The 19,625-nt window shown below is 35.2% G+C and overlaps 1 pseudogene across 1 annotated transcript; it reads left to right on the top strand.

Annotated features, from left to right (window-relative positions):
- Positions 1–763: 763 nt before the first annotated feature.
- LOC114273219 (pentatricopeptide repeat-containing protein At3g49170, chloroplastic pseudogene) lies at positions 764–4,124 on the top strand (annotated as a pseudogene). Its single transcript, XR_014336842.1, has one exon. The product of XR_014336842.1 is annotated as a pentatricopeptide repeat-containing protein At3g49170, chloroplastic pseudogene (transcript).
- Positions 4,125–19,625: the final 15,501 nt, after the last annotated feature.

Raw genomic sequence — 19,625 nt, forward strand, 5'->3', positions numbered from 1 at the left:
TTAAAGATATTAATATTCCTATTACTTAGCAAATAATTGAAAATAATAAAATAGCTATTTGAACATTTATCATTCTCCATAATATTTCAAACAAACATAAGATTCATATCTTATCTAATTAAATAGTTATTTCCTAACATCTAATCTCATGACTAAACAAACATAAGATACAAATCTAGTCTAACCAAATAGTCTGGAGACAATATATCTCAAGACTAACAATCTAGTTGATTAAAATCCTCCATTATCCAGTCTTTCCAAACAAACACATATAAATTCATAAAATTAAAAATAAAAAAATTATATAATTTTGACTTGTTTTGAGAAGTAGATTAAAAGTTGAATTTTGAATTTTTATTTTTTTAAAAAACATATATAAAAAAATAAGGATAAATTACAAATATACCCCTGAGGTTTGTCTAAAGTACATATTGCTCCTTGTGATTTAAAAAATTACAAATACCTCCGTGTTAGTATTTTTTATTTAACAGAATTAACTAAAAAAATAAAATTCATAATTATTCTCTTATACATTAATAAAATTACCTAAATTATTAATTGAAACATATTTATAATATCATTAAAAACTGTTAATTGACTTGATAATTTATTAATAAAATGAGCAATTTGTCATAAAATTAAAAATTTTATGGAGTGAAATATAATTTTAAAATTACAAGATGCGATTTATATTTTAATCGAATTTTCAAAGATATATTTATAATTTATCCAAAAAAATAAAAAGATGATAACTCAAAAAAAAAAAAAAAAAAAACAGAAGCAACTCGAGCATAGACGTACACAAACAGTGCTTGTCGCCTCCACCCCCACAGCACTCATCAACACGACGGCTGTCCAATCCTCTCCCTTCCTCTCCTCTCCTCAACAGTTTTGGATCCTATTTCGGGTGGAAAACCGTTGAAGAAAGAGCAATGTTCAATCTCTCTCTACCATCTCCCCCCAAATTACTCCCACCTTCCAACAAAACCATAAACCCTTCCCACCACAACACCTCCTCATCATCCATCCAAACCCTCAAACATCCCAATCTTGAACCATTCAAGGACCGTCTGATCCGTCTCGCCAATCTGGGTCACCTCCACCAGGCAATCTCAACCCTTGATCTCATGACCCAACAAGGACTCTCCCCAGACCTCGTCACCTAATCTGTCCTCCTCAAGTCCTGCATCAGAACACGCCAATTTGATCTGGGTAAGCTTGTTCATTCCAAATTGTCCCACTCACTACTCGACCCCGACTCGGTCCTACTCAACACACTCATCACCTTGTATTCCAAATCCGCTGATTGGGTAACTGCTAATTCTATCTTTAACCGTATGGGTGAGCGTGGAGTGCCATGATCTCTTGCTTTGCTCATAATGGTATGCAATCACAGTCTATATCTACCTTCTTTCATATGCTTGAATTTGGAGAGTATCCAAATCAATTTTGCCTCGCTGCTGTGATTCAGGCGTGTTCAAACTCCAAGAATGCTTGGATTGGGAAGATAATTTTTGAGTTTGTGATCAAGACGGGCTATTTTGAGTCTGATGTGTGTATTGGGTGTGCATTGATTGATATGTTTATGAAGGGTTGTGGTGACTTGGGTTCTGCAAAGAAAGTGTTTGATATAATGCCTGAAAGAAATGCCGTTACTTGGACTCTGATGATAACTAGATATTCTTAGCTGGGTCAGCCCAAGGATGCTATGGAATTGTTTATTGATATGGTAGCTAGTGACTTTATACCTGATCGGTTTACTTTTAGTAGTACTATTTCTGCTTGTGCAGAGTTAGAATTGTTGTCACTTGGGCAGCAATTGCATTCTCTGGTTGTCAAGTCTAGGTTGACTTTGGATGTTTGTGTTGGCTGTAGTTTGGTGGACATGTATGTAAAGTGTGCAGTAGATGGATCCATGGTTAATTCAAGGAAGGTTCTCGATCGGATGCCTGATCATAATGTTATGTCTTGGACTGCAACTATCACAGGGTATGTGCAAAGTGGAGGGCATGATAAGGAAGCCATTGAACTCTATTGCAGAATGATCGAGGGTCAAGTTGTACCTAGTCATCTTGCATTTTCCAGCCTTCTAAAGGCTTGTGGAAATCTTTCTGATCCAGCAGCTGGTGAACAGATTTACACCAACGCAGTGAAACATGGTCTTCCATCAGTAAATTGTGTGGGAAATTCTCTTATTAGCATGTATGCTCGATCTGGTAGGATGGAAGATGCCCGGAAAGCTTTTGATATTCTATTTGAGAAGAATTTGGTTTCTTACAACACAATTGTTGATGATGGGTATGCCAAGAATTTGGATTCCAATGAAGCCTTTGAACTCTTCAATGAAATTGAGGATACAGGAATTGAGGTTGATGCTTTCACACACGCTAGTCTCTTGAGTGGAGCTGCAAGTATAGGTGCCGTTGGTAAGGGTGAGCAAATCCATGCTCGGTTAATAAAAGCGGGGTTCAAGTCAAACCAATGTATATCTAATGCTTTGATCTCTATGTATTCTAAATGCGGAAACATTGAAGCAGCTTTGCAAGTTTTTACTGGCAGAGAAGATCATACTGTAATATCATGGACATCTATTGTCATGGGTTTAGCAAAACATGGATTTGCAACAGGGGCTTTGAAGATGTTCCAAGAAATGCTTAAGACAGGCATAAAGCCAAATGAGATCACCTACGTTGCTGTTTTATCAGGTTGTAGCCATGTGGGTATGATCAATGAGGGATGGAAGCACTTCAATGCAATGTACGAAGAACACGGAATAAGCCCGAGAATGGAACATTATGCATGTATGGTTGATTTATTAGGCCGATCAGGCTTCCTAGAAGAAGCCATTCAGTTCATTAACTCGATGCCTTTCATGGCTGATGCTTTGGTTTGGCGTACATTGCTTGGAGCTTGGCAAGTTCACGGTAATACAGAGGTTGGGAAACATGCTGCCAAGATGATTATTAAGCAGGAACCTAATGATCCAGCAGCATACATTTTACTATCAAACTTATATGCTTCATCAGGTCAATGGGATGAAGTGGTAAGAATCAGAAAAAACATGAAAGAGAGAAATTTGGTAAAGGAAGCAGGCTGTAGCTGGACAGAGACAGAAAATAGTGTGTACAAGTTCCATGTAGGGGATACTTCTCATCCGCAAGCACGAGAAATATATGAAGAACTAGATCAACTGTCTCTCAAGATAAAGGAGTTGGGTTATGTCCCTAATACAAACTTTGTTCTTCACGATGTGGAGGAGGAACAAAAGGAACAATATTTGTTCCAACACAGCGAGAAAATTGCTGTGGCATTTGGTCTTATAAGTACATCCAAATTGAAACCCATCAGAGTATTTAAGAATCTTTGCGTCTGTGGAGATTGCCACACTGCTATGAAGTACATATCAATAGCAACAGGGAGAAAAATAGTGTTGAGGGATTCTACCAGGTTTCATCATTTCAAAGGAGGGGCTTGCTCGTGCAATGATTACTGGTGATGATCAATTTATTGCTTTGAAACAAATGAAAATGACAGAATTTCATGGACTAGGGGATGTGTGCTATATTGAGCAAAGCTTTTAAGCAGTCCCTTCTGTTGCATTACCTGCTCGTGCAAGCAGTGCTAAGCTGAGCTCCAAGAACTCTGATAATTTTAGTGAAAGGCAAGGCCACATCAAGATAGCATACCATATTGCTATCTATGTTCACCATAAGGCCAGATAAACAAATTGCTTCTTATATTACAATTTCGAGATCAGTCACAATGGTGGAATGGGGCTGAACTTGCCTTCCGCAGAACCCAAGAAGAAGAAAATTTGTCACACCCCAAAATTCATGACCGTAAAAAAAAAAATGTACAAAATACAATTGTTTCTATGATTTTTTAATGAATTTTTTATTTTTATTTTTTATGTCTTGTAGTTGTCGGTGTGACTGTGTTGTCGGATAAGATTATGGTGCTATTTTATATAGAAAATGGCATGGCAGAGAAACAGAAGGGAAGGAAGGAATGGGAGGTTTTTTAGGCAAACATGAAGGAGAAGGTGACCTCAGTACACTAGGAAGCTCTGAATCATTCAGAAATGGGTAGGATTTGAATTTTATACGGTTTCGTTTTTTGTTTAATTTTCTAACTATTTTGTGCAATCTATAGGTTTCGAATTTGTGTTGAAACTTTTGTTGATTTAGGACGCCCTAGACTCGCTTCTTAGAGGTGGAGGGAATTTGTATTCGGTTCGGGACAAATCCATGCCAGAAGCTATGGCCGAACTTTGGAGGGGTATGACTGGGCTTGATGTGAAAAGTCAAACTGCTGAAGTGAAAGACGTGTTGGATTTGGCGAGGTGTAATGCTGCTGAGATAAAAACTCTGAATGAGATTGTAATGGCCATATTAAGCAAAATGAACATTCTTGTTCTAGTTTCCCCCCATGTTGCACTTGGTTCACCATCGCCATCACCACTTCCACTTCCACCGATCTCTAATGGCGAAGGAGGTAACAGTGGTAACGGTGATTAGTGATAGTAGTAAGTTTGATTTCAGTTTTCAGTAATGATAATCTGAGTGAGTTTTTAGGATTTTTGGTAAGTTTGTTTCAGAGTTTCTTTTTTCTTTATTTCTTCTTCTTTTTTTTTTTCTTTTTTTTTTTTTATTTTAAATTTTCGATGGATGTTGGTGGAAATTAGGATGCTTTTATTTGTAAGAGAATGAGTTTCAGTAATGGTAAGTTTGCCAGTATCTTTTTTTAATGATTTCATAGCCCATAAAAGTGTGAAGTTTCTCCTAGTACAACAGATTGAATGAAGCTGCACTCTGAGGCAAAACGTGGGAACCTTTGAAAAACGAATTTACAGTTTTATGGGCTATGAAATCTTTAAAAAAAGATATTGGTAAACTTACCATTACTGAAACTCATTCTCTACAAATAAAAGCATCCTAATTTCCACTAGCATCCATCGAAAAAAAATTTTTAAAAAAAAAAAAAAAAGAAGAAGAAACACCAAAACAAACTTACCAAAAACCCTAAAAACGCACTCAGATCATCATTACTGAAAACTGAAGTCAACCTTACTACTATCACTAATCACTGTTACTACCATTACCTTCTCCGCTGTTACCTCCTCCACGGTTAGAGATCGGTGGAGGTGGAGGCAGTGGTGGCGATGGTGAACCAGGTGCAACATGGGGGAAACTAGAACAATAATGTTCATTTTGCTTAATATGGCCATTACAATCTCATTCAAAGTTTTTATCTCAGCAACATTACTCCTCGCCAAATCCAACACGTCTTTCACTTCAGTAGTTTGATTTTTCACAACAAGCCCAGTCATACCCCTCCAAAGTTCGACCATAGCCTCTGGCATGGGTTTGTCCCGAACCGAATACAAATTCCCTCCACCTCTGAGAAGCGAGTCTAGGGCGCCCTAAATCAACAAAAGTTTCGACACAATTTCGAAACCTACATATCACATAAAATAGTTGGAAAATTTAACAAAAAGCGAAGCAGTATAATATTCAAATCTTACCAATTTCTGATTGATTATGAGTTTCTTAGTGTCCCGAAACCACCTTCTCCTTCATGTTTGCCTCAAAGACCTCCCATTCCTTCCTTCGCTTCTATTTTTTGCCATGCCATTTTTTTCCATAAAATAACATTGTCGTCTTGTTCGACAACATAGGCTCACCTACAACTATAAGACAAAAAATCAAAAAAAATCATTAAACAATCTACTAGTTTTCTTCTTGAAAAATCATGGCCTTATTTGGTTTAACTCTCTAAACACAATTTTCAAAAAAAAAAATTCTAAAATTTTGTTTGGTCGAAATTTTTTTTAATTTTTTTTTCAAAATCACTTTCTCTCTCCTACACATCAATCAATCACTTTTTCTCTCTCCTCTCTCCTTCTCAATCACTTTTTCTCTCACACACATCTACTCAACTACAACAAAATATCAAATCATTCCAAACTCCAAAACTATTTTCAAAATATATAACTAAACAAACCAAAAAAAATTCTAAACTCTCTCCAAAAAAAATTTTGAAAATTTATCTCAAAATACAAACCAAACACACCCTTTTTTATTTCCTTAGAAACTGGGTTATTTCTTATTGGTATCTTATACATGGACATTTCTTATTGGTATCTTATACATGGACCACTACATGATGAGTGATTTGATATTTCGTTGTAGTTGAGTAGATGTGTGTGAAAGAAAAAGTGATTGAGAATGAGAGAGGAGAGAGGAGAAAAAAAAGTGATTAATTGATGTGTAGGAGAGATAAAGTAATTTTGAAAAAAAAAATTCAAAAAATTTTCAACCAAACAAAATTTTAGAATTTTTTTTTTTCAAAAATTGTGTTTTGAGAGTTAAACCAAATAAGGTCATGATTTTCCAAGAAGAAAACTAGTAGATTGTTTCTATGATTTTTTAATGAATGTTTTTTGGTTTTTTATGTCTTGTAGTTGTAGGTGTGCCTATGTTGCCAGACAAGATGATGATGCTATTCTATGGAGAAAATGGCATGGCAGAGAATCAGAAGCGAAGGAAGGAATGGGAGGTTTTTGAGGCAAACATGAAGGAGAAGATGGCCTCGGGACACCACGAAACTCTAAATCAATCAGAAATGGGTAGGATTTGAATTTTATACTGTTTCATTCCTTGTTTACTTTTCTAACTATTTTGTGTAATCTGTAGGTTTCGAAATTGTGTCGAATCTTTTGTTGATTCAGGACGCCCTAGACTCGCTTCTCAGAAGTGGAGGGAATTTGTATTCGGTTCGGAACAAACCCATGCCAGAGGCTATGGCCGAACTTTGGAGGGGTATGACTAGGCTTGATGCGAAGAAGCAAACTACTGAAGTAAAAGACGTGTTAGATTTGGCGAAGCGTAATGTTGCTGAGATAAAAACTCAGAATGAGATAGTAACGACCATATCAAGCAAAATGAACATTCTTGTTTCAATTTCCCCCCATGTTGCACCTAGTTCACCATCACCACCACCGCCTCCACCTCCACCTCCACCAATCTGTAACGGTGGAGGAGGTAGTGGCGGAGGAGGTAACGGTGATTAGTGATAGTAGTAATGTCACGACCCAAACCCACCCCGGTGGGTTAAGGACGTAACCGACTAGTAATCATGATATTACCTACGGCCTCAAACCAAACCAAACGTATTTTAACAGAGTTAATGGAGGCCAAATGGAAACAATTTAAAACTTTGTCCATAGAGTTGTGCTTATATGCACGTCATAACATTCCAGACATATGTACGTTAATAACTCACGACAGAAACATAGTGACACAAGTTCTGTACAAACAGGATCATTCAAAACTAAGTCAACCCATCACAGCTATGTATAGATATACACAAAGTCCTCGCCAACATGACAAAATATAAATACATAACAGAAGGGCGAAGACGGGTCTCGTACGTGAGACACAAGGGCTGACTCTCCAAAACCTTTGTTGCTCCTCACAAACTTCACTAGGGCTGGGTTTGGACTTCTCTTGGGTCACCTACAAATACATGAATGAGCGTGAGCGAAAGCCCAGTGAATAATATCAAATCAAATACAGAAGTTACATAACAATGTAGAACAACATGTTCCAAACGGCCTTAGGCCCAATTCATATTTCTATTTAACAGACATATAACTATACGAAATTCAAATCAAGTGACTGTAGTTCCAAACATTCTGGCCTTTGGCCCATTCATATTTTCATTCATGTCAAAACGGCCTTCGGCCCATTCATTTCTGTCAAAACGGCCTTCGGCCCATTCATTTCTGTCCAAACGGCCTTCGGCCCATACATTCGTGTCAAAATGGCCTTCGGCTCACTCATTCATGTCAAAACGACCTTAGGTCCATTCATATATGTCAAAACGACCTTTGGTCCACTCATTTCTATCAAAACGACATTCGGTCCATTCATTTTTGTCAAAACGACCTTCAGTCCATTCGTTTATGTCAAAATGGCCTTCGATTCATTCATATATGTCAAAACGACCTTCGGTCCATTCATATAGGTCAAAACGACCTTTGGTCCATTTATGTTTATCGAAACGACCTTTGGTCCATTTATGTTTATCAAAACGACCTTTGGTCCATTTATGTTTATTCCTGTCAGACTTTTGTCCACAATCCCAATTAGCAACTCACAAAGCTTATAAGGGAATAATAATTGGACATTCACAATCATTCAAATATCGATATTACTCACAGTGATCGGCTTGTGGATTTGCCCTAGAGCTTGACCCTACATATTTCATGAACACAAAAGGGTCACTAACAGTTCAATTCGTTCTTTAATTTACATATTCCTCTTTAGGCTTTATTCTTATATGATTAACTCATTTACAATGCTTAACATATGCCTAAGAGTGTTTTCAAGTGAAAGAGAACGGAAAAAAAATATAACACAGAATGCATTTTCAGAATTTCAGAAAAACAGGGTCCCCGCTCGAGCGTGGACTTCCCCGCTCGAGCGGACCCTTAAGCCTGCAAAAGTGCTGGTTACCTCAAATTCTCGCTCGAGCGTGAACTTGGCCGCTCGTGCGGACTTCCTGTCTACATAGCTCCCCGCTCGAGCGTCAATTCCCCCGCTCGAGTGGGCACTATGTCTGCCAAAAGTGCTGGAAGCACGATTTTCCCGCTCGAGCGGCACTTCCCCCGCTCGAGCGAACGTCAAAAATCTGGGATTTCCAGATTAAGTTCTTGAGCTCCAATACGATTTTCCAGCCAATTTTCATGCACTCTAAGGCTCAAAGTTCACATATAATCATACTAACATGGCACCAATGCAAGATTATAACACTATGAAGCTCAATTTCTTGATTCATCTGCATGCATGCCCCAAAATGTGTCAAACTCAACACTAAGATAACAAATTCATGCATTCAAGCTCATATCTTCTCAAATTGTACATGCATGAGATGAATTAGCCACATTCTCAACTTAGATAGCACAAATGATGATTATAACATGAGATTCAATTAAAATTGTACATGGATTATACATTTTTCATGCTCAAACATGCAAATTCAAGGTACTTTCTTACATGCATGCACATAATGGCCTTCAATTCAACAAAACCAATTCAATTTTCTTATAATCAGCTAACTCATGTTCTTAGCCATTAATAAATCTTGAATTTATAATTTACAAACTAAAATCCATGAGTTTACTTACCCAAGAGTTCAATCTCCCAAACTATAACAAAATCTTGGGCTTAATCTCGAAGTTCCCCAAATCTTGAGCCAAAATCACCCAAATTCTTTCCCTCTCTCTCTAACAGCCGGCCCTCTCTTTTCTTTTCTTAGAGTTTGATCAGCCTAAATCATCTAAGGGAGAGAAATGAGGTGTAATGCTAAAACACAACAAATCCCACTAAGTCAATATAATAAGAATAAAATAATTGGGTACCAATTCATCACTTAACTCAGCTTAATCTGGTCCGAATCAATTTTTCAATTAAATTTCACCGTAGGCTCTAAAAATTATGCCAATCACAATGGCGAAATCAATTCCGGGTTCTGTGGCCGATATGGCCCTCAATTTAATTTCCAAAAAAGATTATTCAAACAAATATTCCTACGGTGAACAGATAGAATTTCAAAATCACATATATTCACATAATTGGCACACAAAATTATATCAAACACATAATCATATTTAAATTAAGGACCGATTAGCATATTACGGAACATGGGTATCACAAGTAAGGTTGATTTCAGTTTTCAATAATGATGATCTGAGTGAGTTTTTAGGGTTTTTGGTAAGTTTGTTTCAGTGTTTCTTTTTTATTTCTTTTTTTTTTTTTAATTTTTCTAAGGATGTTGGTGGAAATTAGGATGTTGGTATTTATAAGAGAATGAGTTTCACTAATGGTAAGTTTGCTAGTATCGTTTTTTAAAGATTTCATAGCCCATAAAATTGTGAATTCGTTTTTAAAGGGTCTGACGCCACGTTTTGCCTCACAGTGTAGCTGCATTTAGGCTGCAGTACTAGAAGAAGCTTCACAGTTTTATGGGCTATGAAATTTTTAAAAAAAGATACTAGCAACCTTATTATTACTGAAACTCATTCTCTTACAAATAAAAGCATTCTAATTTCCACCAACATCCATCGAAAATTATAAAAATAAAAATAAAAAAATATATATATATATAGAAAAAAGAAACACTGAAACAAACTTACCAAAAACCCTAAAAACTCACTCAGATCATCATTACTGAAAACTAAAATCAACCTTACTACTATCACTAATCACTGCTACCACCATTACCTCCCCCACCGTTACCTCCTCCACGGTTAGAGATCGGTGGAGGTGGAGGTGGTGGTGGTGATGGTGAACCAGGTGCAACATGGGGGGAAACTGGAACATGAATGTTCATTTTGCCTGATATGGTCGTTACAATCTCATTCAGAGTTTTTATCTCAGCCGCATTACACCTTGCCAAATCCAACACGTCTTTTACTTCAGTAGTTTGCTTCTTCGCATCAAGCCCAGTCATACCCCTCCAAAGTTCGACCATAGCCTCTGGCATGGGTTCGTCCTGAATTGAATACAAATTCCCTCCACCTCTGAGAGCGAGTCTAGGGTGCCCTGAATCAACAAAAGTTTCGACACAGTTTCGAAACCTACATATTACACAAAATAGTTAGAAAATTAAACAAAAAATGAAACAGTATAAAATTCAATTCCTACCCATTTCTGATTGATTCAGAGTTTCCTAGTATCCCGAGGCCAGTTTCTTCTTCATGTTTGCCTCAAAAACCTCACATTCCTTCCTTCGCTTCTGTTTCTCTGCCATGCCATTTTTTTTCCATAAAATAACATTGTCATCTTATTTGACAACATAGGCACACCTACAATTACAAGACATAAAAAATTTTAAAAAATCATTAAAAAATCATAGAAACAATCTATTAGTTTTCTTCTTGAAAAATCGTGGCCTTATTTGGCTTAACTCTCAAAACACAATTTTTGAAAAAAAATTCTAAAATTTTGTTTGGTTGAAATTTTTTTGAATTTTTTTTTTTCAAAATCACTTTCTCTCTCCTACATATCAATCAGTCACTTTTTCTCTTTCTTCTCTCCTTCTCAATCCCTTTTTCTTTCACACACATTTACTCAACTATAATAAAATATGAAAGCATTCCAAACTCCAAAACTATTTTCAAAATATACAACTAAACAAACAAATGAAATTTCTAAACTTTCTCTCTAATTTTTTTTTTTTTTTTGAAAATTTATCTCAAAATACAAACCAAACACACCCTTTTTTTATTTCCTTAGAAACTGGGTTATTTCTTATTAGTATCTTATACATGGACCACTACATGATGAGTGTTCGTCCTTTCCATGAATTTTGAGTTGCCTCTTAGAATAGTGTCTTTGACAAGTTTGTGCACGACATCAATTAAAAAAAAAAAGGGAAATTATTTATAAGTCATATTTGGAAGACTTATATGCTCTTATGAAAAAACTTATAACCTAATAGTCCTATGGTTTTCTTGTGGACACATCTACCCCCAATCTTAATTAATTAGTAACCTGATTAATGATAATACCTCCAATGTTACCATAGATTATGATCATATCTATATGGTTAGAAATTTGAAATTCAAAATTACTTAATTAATGGCAATACCATATATGGAAAATCCAATATTACCATAAATTGTGATCATATCTATATGGTTAGAAATTTGAAATTCAAAATAACCTAATTAATGGTAATAAAATCCAATGTTACCATAGATTGTGATAATATCTATATGGTTGAAAATTTGAAATTCAAAACGTAAATGTAACATGTAACATCCCAAATCCAATGTGATACTTCCAAACCCAATGTGACATTCCCATATGCTTTTGAAATTCAAAATAACTTGATAAATGGGAATACCATATATGGGAAATCCAATGTTACCATAGATTGTGATCATATCTATATGGTTGGAAATTTGAAATTCAAAACAAAAATGTAACATGTAACATCCCAAACCCAATGTGACATTTTCAAACCCAACGTGACATTCGCATATGTTTCTCATCCCAAACGCAAAGTAAATGTAACATGTAACATCCCAAACCCAACGTGATATTCCAATACTCCACCGTTAAATTATAAATAATGTAACCTCCTAAATGTAACATGTAATATTCCAATCCAACCCATGTATTGAACCATTATCACCCCCAACTCAGTGTAACTTCAACATCAAGCGATGGGATTCAATCCACATTCAATTACAAACCCAAATCCCTAATAATATTGTGCAACGTACTATGACATATATGTAAACACTGATTATAACAAATACACGATACACATTCAAACACATATACAACCAAACAAACACACAAATGTCATCTATTACATGGTATATATGGATTAACGTTACACACTAAATGTAAGATGCATCGTAACACGATCATCCAGGTCATAATGTACAATTGCCATCGTACGACGTGATTTACATTCGACATCTAATTAACAACCAAAACCAAATACCTCCAACCCAATCGTTGAACCCATACACACCACCTCACACTTCGAACATATCAAAACGCATCAACCATCACAATGTTAAATACATACATTCAATCAGAACATTAGCCAAATTGTGCCTATCAATGAGTGTAATAGATTGTCAATGCCCTATTAAAGATGAACAATCCACAATTAAACAAACAGCAATACACTTCAACAACAACAACCCAAAAAAAAAGAAAAAGAAAAAACCTATTTCCCTCAATCGATTGGAGTTGAAATCTATTGAAGTAATTAACTTACAACCCTCAAACTTCATCATATCATAAAACCATATCCACATCTATTTAAGCAACATTTTGAAAATGCATTGGAATCCTATGATCAAGGCGAAAAAAAACTCACGCGGTCGTTGCCTGTAGACTTGTCTTTCCTAAAAGCCTTCCCAAACGTGATATGATGAATGAGAAAATAAGGTACAATATGAAAACAAATTAGGGGTATAATAGTACACTAATACCATTCATATACAATTCATAGGACCTTATGGAACACATTCCTATTTAAATATGACTTCAAACTCTAAAGGAATATTCATATGATTTCACATTAAATAAGTTTGCCAAATAGGACTTATAAATAATTTTTTCTTCAAAAAAATGCATAAAATCTGCTAGTCAATGTAAGCCTTTGTTCGTTTGCCTTTTAATATTTTATTGATATTTTTTTTCTTCTATAATGCTTGTTGTTTTCTTTTTCTTTCTTTGTTTAGAGTTAATGAATTGGAAATAATTTTTCTTGGATGGTGATTATGTTGATTCTATTGTCTTTTATTTATACAGGAAAGTAAACAAATGGAAATGGATAGTAATATGAGTTATTCCAAAATACCAGATTGGTGAATCCCACAATTCTCGATTTTTCAAGTTTGTGCTATTTTGCATGGTACATTTTGCTTCTATTAATTATAATTTGTATAAAGGAAACAAGGTGTTTCTATAATGCTTTGTTTTCCTTATTTGATGAAATCCAATGTCCTCATAGATGAACATTTGTGATTTGTCATTTATGTGCTCATGGTTCACATAATTAGGTGTTTTTTTTGACTTTTTCTTTTTCTTTTTCTTTTTTGTGGGGGAGGGTAAAAAGCATTTAATCCCTTGAGGTTTTGGACAGTTGTAGATGACCCCCTAACGTTTGGAAATATGCAGATGCCTCTCCTATGACTTTGGACTGATTTGCAATCGTCAAGCAGTTAATGTTTATGTCAAAAAGGCTAGTTTATCTTTACACACACTTATAGACTCAACCCCCCTCCCTTCGCCCCTCCCCCCCCCCCCCCAACACCACACACATGCACTTTCCTTCTCTCTTTCTCTCTCTACACAGCACATATAACGTCACATCACATCGTTCACCTTACTTTTTTTAATTAAAAAAAAACAAATTTTATTCAATTTTATTTTAATAAAATACATATAATTTTCAATATATAAATTCAATTGTTATAAAATTAATATTATTCAAAAAAATCTTTAAAATAAGACTAATATTTAACATATTTAATAATAATTAAAATAATTTGAATGATTTGAAATTAATGTGAATAACAATTATTTAGAATTATCTTTTTGAGCAAAAAATATTACTTTTCATTTACTAAAAAAACGTAAAGACTAATGAAAAAAATATTAACTCAAATGGTACAATAATAATAATAATAATAATAATAATAATAATAATAATAATAATAATAATAATAATAATAATAATAATAACAATAATAATAATAATAATAATAATAATATACAAATGTTACTTAAATTGTATAATAAAAAAATACTACTAAAGTATACATATAATAATACAAATTAATACCAAAAAAAAAAAAGAGTTCACTAAAAATAACTCAAAAAAAATAGTCACATATATTTGAGCATTAAACAAATTGTATAATAAGGTTTAATAAAATATAATCAAGTGTTTCCCCTCCAATATTGTTTGCAGAAGACATTTCAATATTTCTAATAAATTGTATAATAAATTTTAAAGAAAAATAAACAATAAAAATATATTTTAAAAAAAAAGACACTATAGAGTAGAAGACAATTTAAATAAAAAATAAAATATTTGATTAAATAAAAAAAATAAAAAATAAAATAAATAAGAGATAAAAACATAATAGAAAAAAAAAATTGTATAATAAAGTTTAATAAAATATAATCAAGCGTTTTCCCTCCAATGTTGCAGAAGACATTTCAATATTCTTAATAAATTGCATAATAAAGTTTAAAGAAAATTAAACAATAAAATGAAAAAAAACACTATAGAGTGGAAGACAAATTAAACAAATAATATTTGATTAAATAAAAAAAATAAAATAAATAAGAGTATAAATATAATTTAAAAAATTAAATTAAAAGGGAGATGGAATACTAATTGTTCTCGGATGATTCCACTTTTCCCTTCGATTTGGGTGAAATATAACATCCATTTCATAGCATTGTCTTATGTAGTGAAGGGTAGGGTCATTTTGGTCTTTTGGTTAAACAATTTTTGGAGGGAAACCTATCAAACGAACCAACACATGCAAATAGGGCATTGTCGTTTGTTTGGATGGAAAATTATAGATCAATTCAAAACCATAGGCGAGGTGTTTGTAAACTTCCAAACCTCAAGAAAGTCATCTACAACAACCCAAAACGATAGGGGGTTAGATGCATTTTGCCCTTATTTAGTAATGACTTATGTGAGTCTATATCATCGATTTTATGTGATGAGATCAGTTCATTTTTTCACAACACACACACACACACACACGTATATATATATATATATATATATATTGTAATGTAGACTCTCTCGTCAGGCTCTTTCTTACAATCATATTGTCAATGTTGGTTTGGAGAAAAAAAAGGGTGTTGGTGCTTTACTTTGTTTTGATAATCTTTTCATGTACTCATGATTGATGTCATTCCTTTTAGGCATCTTGGAATTTATTATTGGTGGTGGAAAATATATCTATACCATGTCACGTCCCACTTTTTATTACTTGAACAATATTACCATATCTATTATTATAATCCAATTTTATTAATAACATACGGAAGCTATATACATTCACACTCATAAATAAATGGAAATTCTCTCATTCGTACATACATTAGATGCAAAATATTTTACAATTAAAGAAATGTCCGTAGGTGTACATTATTACATAAAAAGAAAGGGCTCAACCCTTTTACAACAATGGCATACCACCAACAAATATAAGGCCTCTTGGCCATCAATTAAAGAAGATCCTTTCGACCTTGAGCCTCTTCTCAACTTATACCTGAAAAATGATTAGCAACGTGGGATGAACATAAAGTCTAGTAGAGATCTCAAAAATGATCCTAAACAATAGCAACATGCAAATTGCTATGATTATGAATGCACCACATTATACTATATAAGTAATGTGACAATTTTATTTCAAAATAAAACATATATAAATACATATAATTTCTTCTCAAAATCCATCTTTTCAACCTTTCAAGGAAAATCCGTTTATCATCTCTTTATCTCATCAATTATGATTTAAAAGAAATTCTTCAAATTATCTTTACTTTAGATAAATGTTTTAAAACAATAAATTATTCACTCATTCTAGCCTTCATCCCAAAAATGATAATCACACATTCTAGTCATAATCCCCTCTTACATCATAACTCACTGCACACATACCCATCAACACATTCACCACTTTCCCTGGCTTTAAGCACAAGGGAAAAAAGAATTGTCACGACCCCATTCTGCCCCTAGTAGAATGGTGCCATGATGGCCAGTAATCCGAGATTACCAAAGGCCAACGTATAAAAATTCACACAATCAGAGTATACATACGGGGCTTACATGTGCGGAAGCAAATTTAAATCTAAGTAGTCTATAAGAGCTGTGCATAGATCAAATGAAATGTCATACATCTTAACATGATTTTATAACTTGAATACAGATGAATTAAACTTAAACATTACATCTTGATCAAAAGGCTTCTTAAGCCGACATATACAAAAGAGATGAATTTCAAGCTAAGAAGCATAATCTTCAAGATGCTAGCAAAACATGAATACGAAAACAACTTGCAAATAACATCTTAGGTGTCACCGCCTTCTTGCTCGTCACCTACATATATATAAAGGGGAGGGTGAGCTTGGACACTCAATGAATGATATAAGTAATAAATGTTTGAATGAATGATATCCGAGATCTTTATCAAAACAATACATATCATAGCTTATAACAAAACATGGGATGAATCAAGTTCATCAATCAAATTCTTTCAAAGCTTCTTGGGATGTTTAATAACATCTACATAATACAAAGGATGACTATAGACGTCAGGGAATCCCGTTCTGTTCGTTTAGGCTCACTACAGTTCAGACTCAAATTGTCACGGTTCTTAATCTGATCTCACAATGTGCAATGTGAGATTGATAAATCACCAAAGAATCCAAATCCAGCAAATCGTTTTGAAAAACAGATTTTTAGAAAGAAATGCCAAACATGGACTGCTTTGCCAGATACAGAGTCACCACCCAAATATTTTTTATGGGGGAATTTAGGAAACCCTGACTCGTTTGCTTAAGGCCATGTGTCCGTCATCACCAAAGTTGCCTCGGCTCGGGAACTTGGGTACGATTGGGGAAGGTCAGCTATGAGCACCCCCGCTCACCCGATCAAAGATTGGCCTCTACTAACCATGATATCTAGTTTTGAAAACATTATGCATTCTTATTCCAGTTATTTAGCTAATCTTACTATGTGATGCTCACAACACAAAAGTATAGACTAGATCGCCTAATTTGGAACAAAGCATCGCATATCCGTTTTGTTTGGAAAATGGTTTGAGGTTTGCTACTCGCAAGTAGGCTAAAACACGGGTTTCGACGAATTATTCCAATTCAAGCAACCAAACCTTCACCCACAGGCATTCATGCAGTAAATCAACTAAGCAATTAGCCTTATGGCAAGCATGCTTTCATGTTAACACTCACATACATGCAATATGCTAAAGCATAAACACTCACAGTGTACTCCGAGCCAAAATGAAGAACATGTTAACAATCAATGTATGATCCAAGTCCATGTTAAGATGGCTAATGTATCGTATACAAAATGTCGCTAGAATAGGCTCGGCTAATCTAAGGATGGCATGTGAAATGCAACAACTCGATGCACGCATTCAAATTGGAATTGAAATACTGTGCGGTTAGTATGATGGGCCGAGCCCGATGCATGCAATACAGATGAATGGATGCACGCATGCATTGCATAAGGTATGCTAAATCAAATATGCCCTAAAACTAACCATCATAAGTGGTTAAATAAAAGGGAGAAAGAAGTGGGGGTTGGAAGACATGCACACACGCACGCACACTTATTACAAATTGCCCTCTCTCGGAGGGACCAAAAGAATAATACAAATTTAACTAACTAACTTGCTAATTAAATAGTTACAGACCACTTAACTAGTTTAAGCAAATTAACTAAGCTAATAAAGCGGTAAAACAGCCTTGGGAAGAGGGTCCAACGCATGTGTGCTTGGCTCCGCTCGGAAATCCACCACCATGCACAAGCTGCCTCTGTTTTCATTGTTTTATGCCTATGAAAATTACACAAGTCCCAAGGATGCTTCAGCATCACTCCCTGATCACTGTGGAACATCACCGGCCAAGAGGAATGGTCACCAACCATGGGAAAGTGGTCATCGACCAGTTGTAAGGCTCTCGGCCATCCATTATTGGTCGATCGGCCCTGAAAATGGTCGGTCGACCATATCTCCATGCAGAACCCTGTTTTGACAGCAGCAGAGGACAGACCAGGCATGGCAATGCATCTTAAAGCAAATGTTTGCACAACCAACCTTCCCATCATGTCATGAACTCAAGGGAGTTTGGTCCTCGACTCTCGGACCACCAATCACGTATTTCAATGCATAATAGTCCAAGAGGCCAAAGTGTACAATTTCAATGTCAAATGGAATGCACACAAAACACATAAAGGACCCAACCTCTATCATGCTTGATCAAGAGGCAAGGCATGCATGATATGCACAATGTTATGCATCCTAAGCATGCAAGCTAAGTATGCAACATGAACATGCAAACAAGCAATGTGTACTAGGCACACAACCTAAGCAAACAAGCATGCGAGGCATGTAACAACCATGCTAATGACAAACATGCAATAATATGTAAAGGGGACTTAGCATGGAAGCATGTAAGGCAACTTAACAAAGACGATGCATGCCAAATACAATGTGATTCAAGCATGTGACAACATGCGATAGGCAAAGTATGCAACAATACGCAAGGCGAGCATGCAACAACATGCAAAGGATGGACTTACACCAAGATGGACAGCTCTCTAGTAGGTCCAAAATAGTGGCCAATATACCAAGGAAATGGAGGTAAGTGTACACACAAACATGCATGCATACATGGTCCAATACTTAAGCATAAACAAGCAACTTTTAAGCACACTTAAAAGGAACAAACATGGACAAATGGCATACATTGTAAGCTTTGAAATCATGTTAGAAAATGTGCCAAACCAACTGAACAAATCAAACAAAGCATGCAACAAGGTCCAAGGCTCAAGGCTAGCCAAGGGGCTCAAGCCATGACCATGCCGACCAAGCCTCAAAGGGCCAAAGGGACTTAAAACAGTCCCAAGGCAGACCAAAACAAGGCCAAAGACATACTTAGATGGCATCCCAAATGCCTACACATGATGGCATACACAATGGCAAAAACATGGAGCATGAAACACAAACTTTTTAAGACATTAAAGAAGCGTCAATTGTGAGTAAACAAGCATGCCATATGGACTGAAATGACATGGTAAGTGACTCCAAGTCACTGAAATAATGCAAGTAAAGCATGCTAGAGGATCCAATACTCAAAGCCTACAAGCTAGGTTGCATGGTAGGTATACAAAGAAAGTCATGGATGACCCAAACAACCAAAATCAGACCTTAAGCATACCAAAACATGCATAAAAGCTCCACAAAGCTAAGCCAAAATCATGCTAGAAAGTCATGGTACATCATGATGCATGTTAAGGCAATTTCATGGCATTAC

Source organism: Camellia sinensis, chromosome 1, assembly GCF_055761805.1.
Source record: "Camellia sinensis isolate YWXY chromosome 1, ASM5576180v1, whole genome shotgun sequence".
Classification (NCBI taxonomy): domain Eukaryota; kingdom Viridiplantae; phylum Streptophyta; class Magnoliopsida; order Ericales; family Theaceae; genus Camellia; species Camellia sinensis.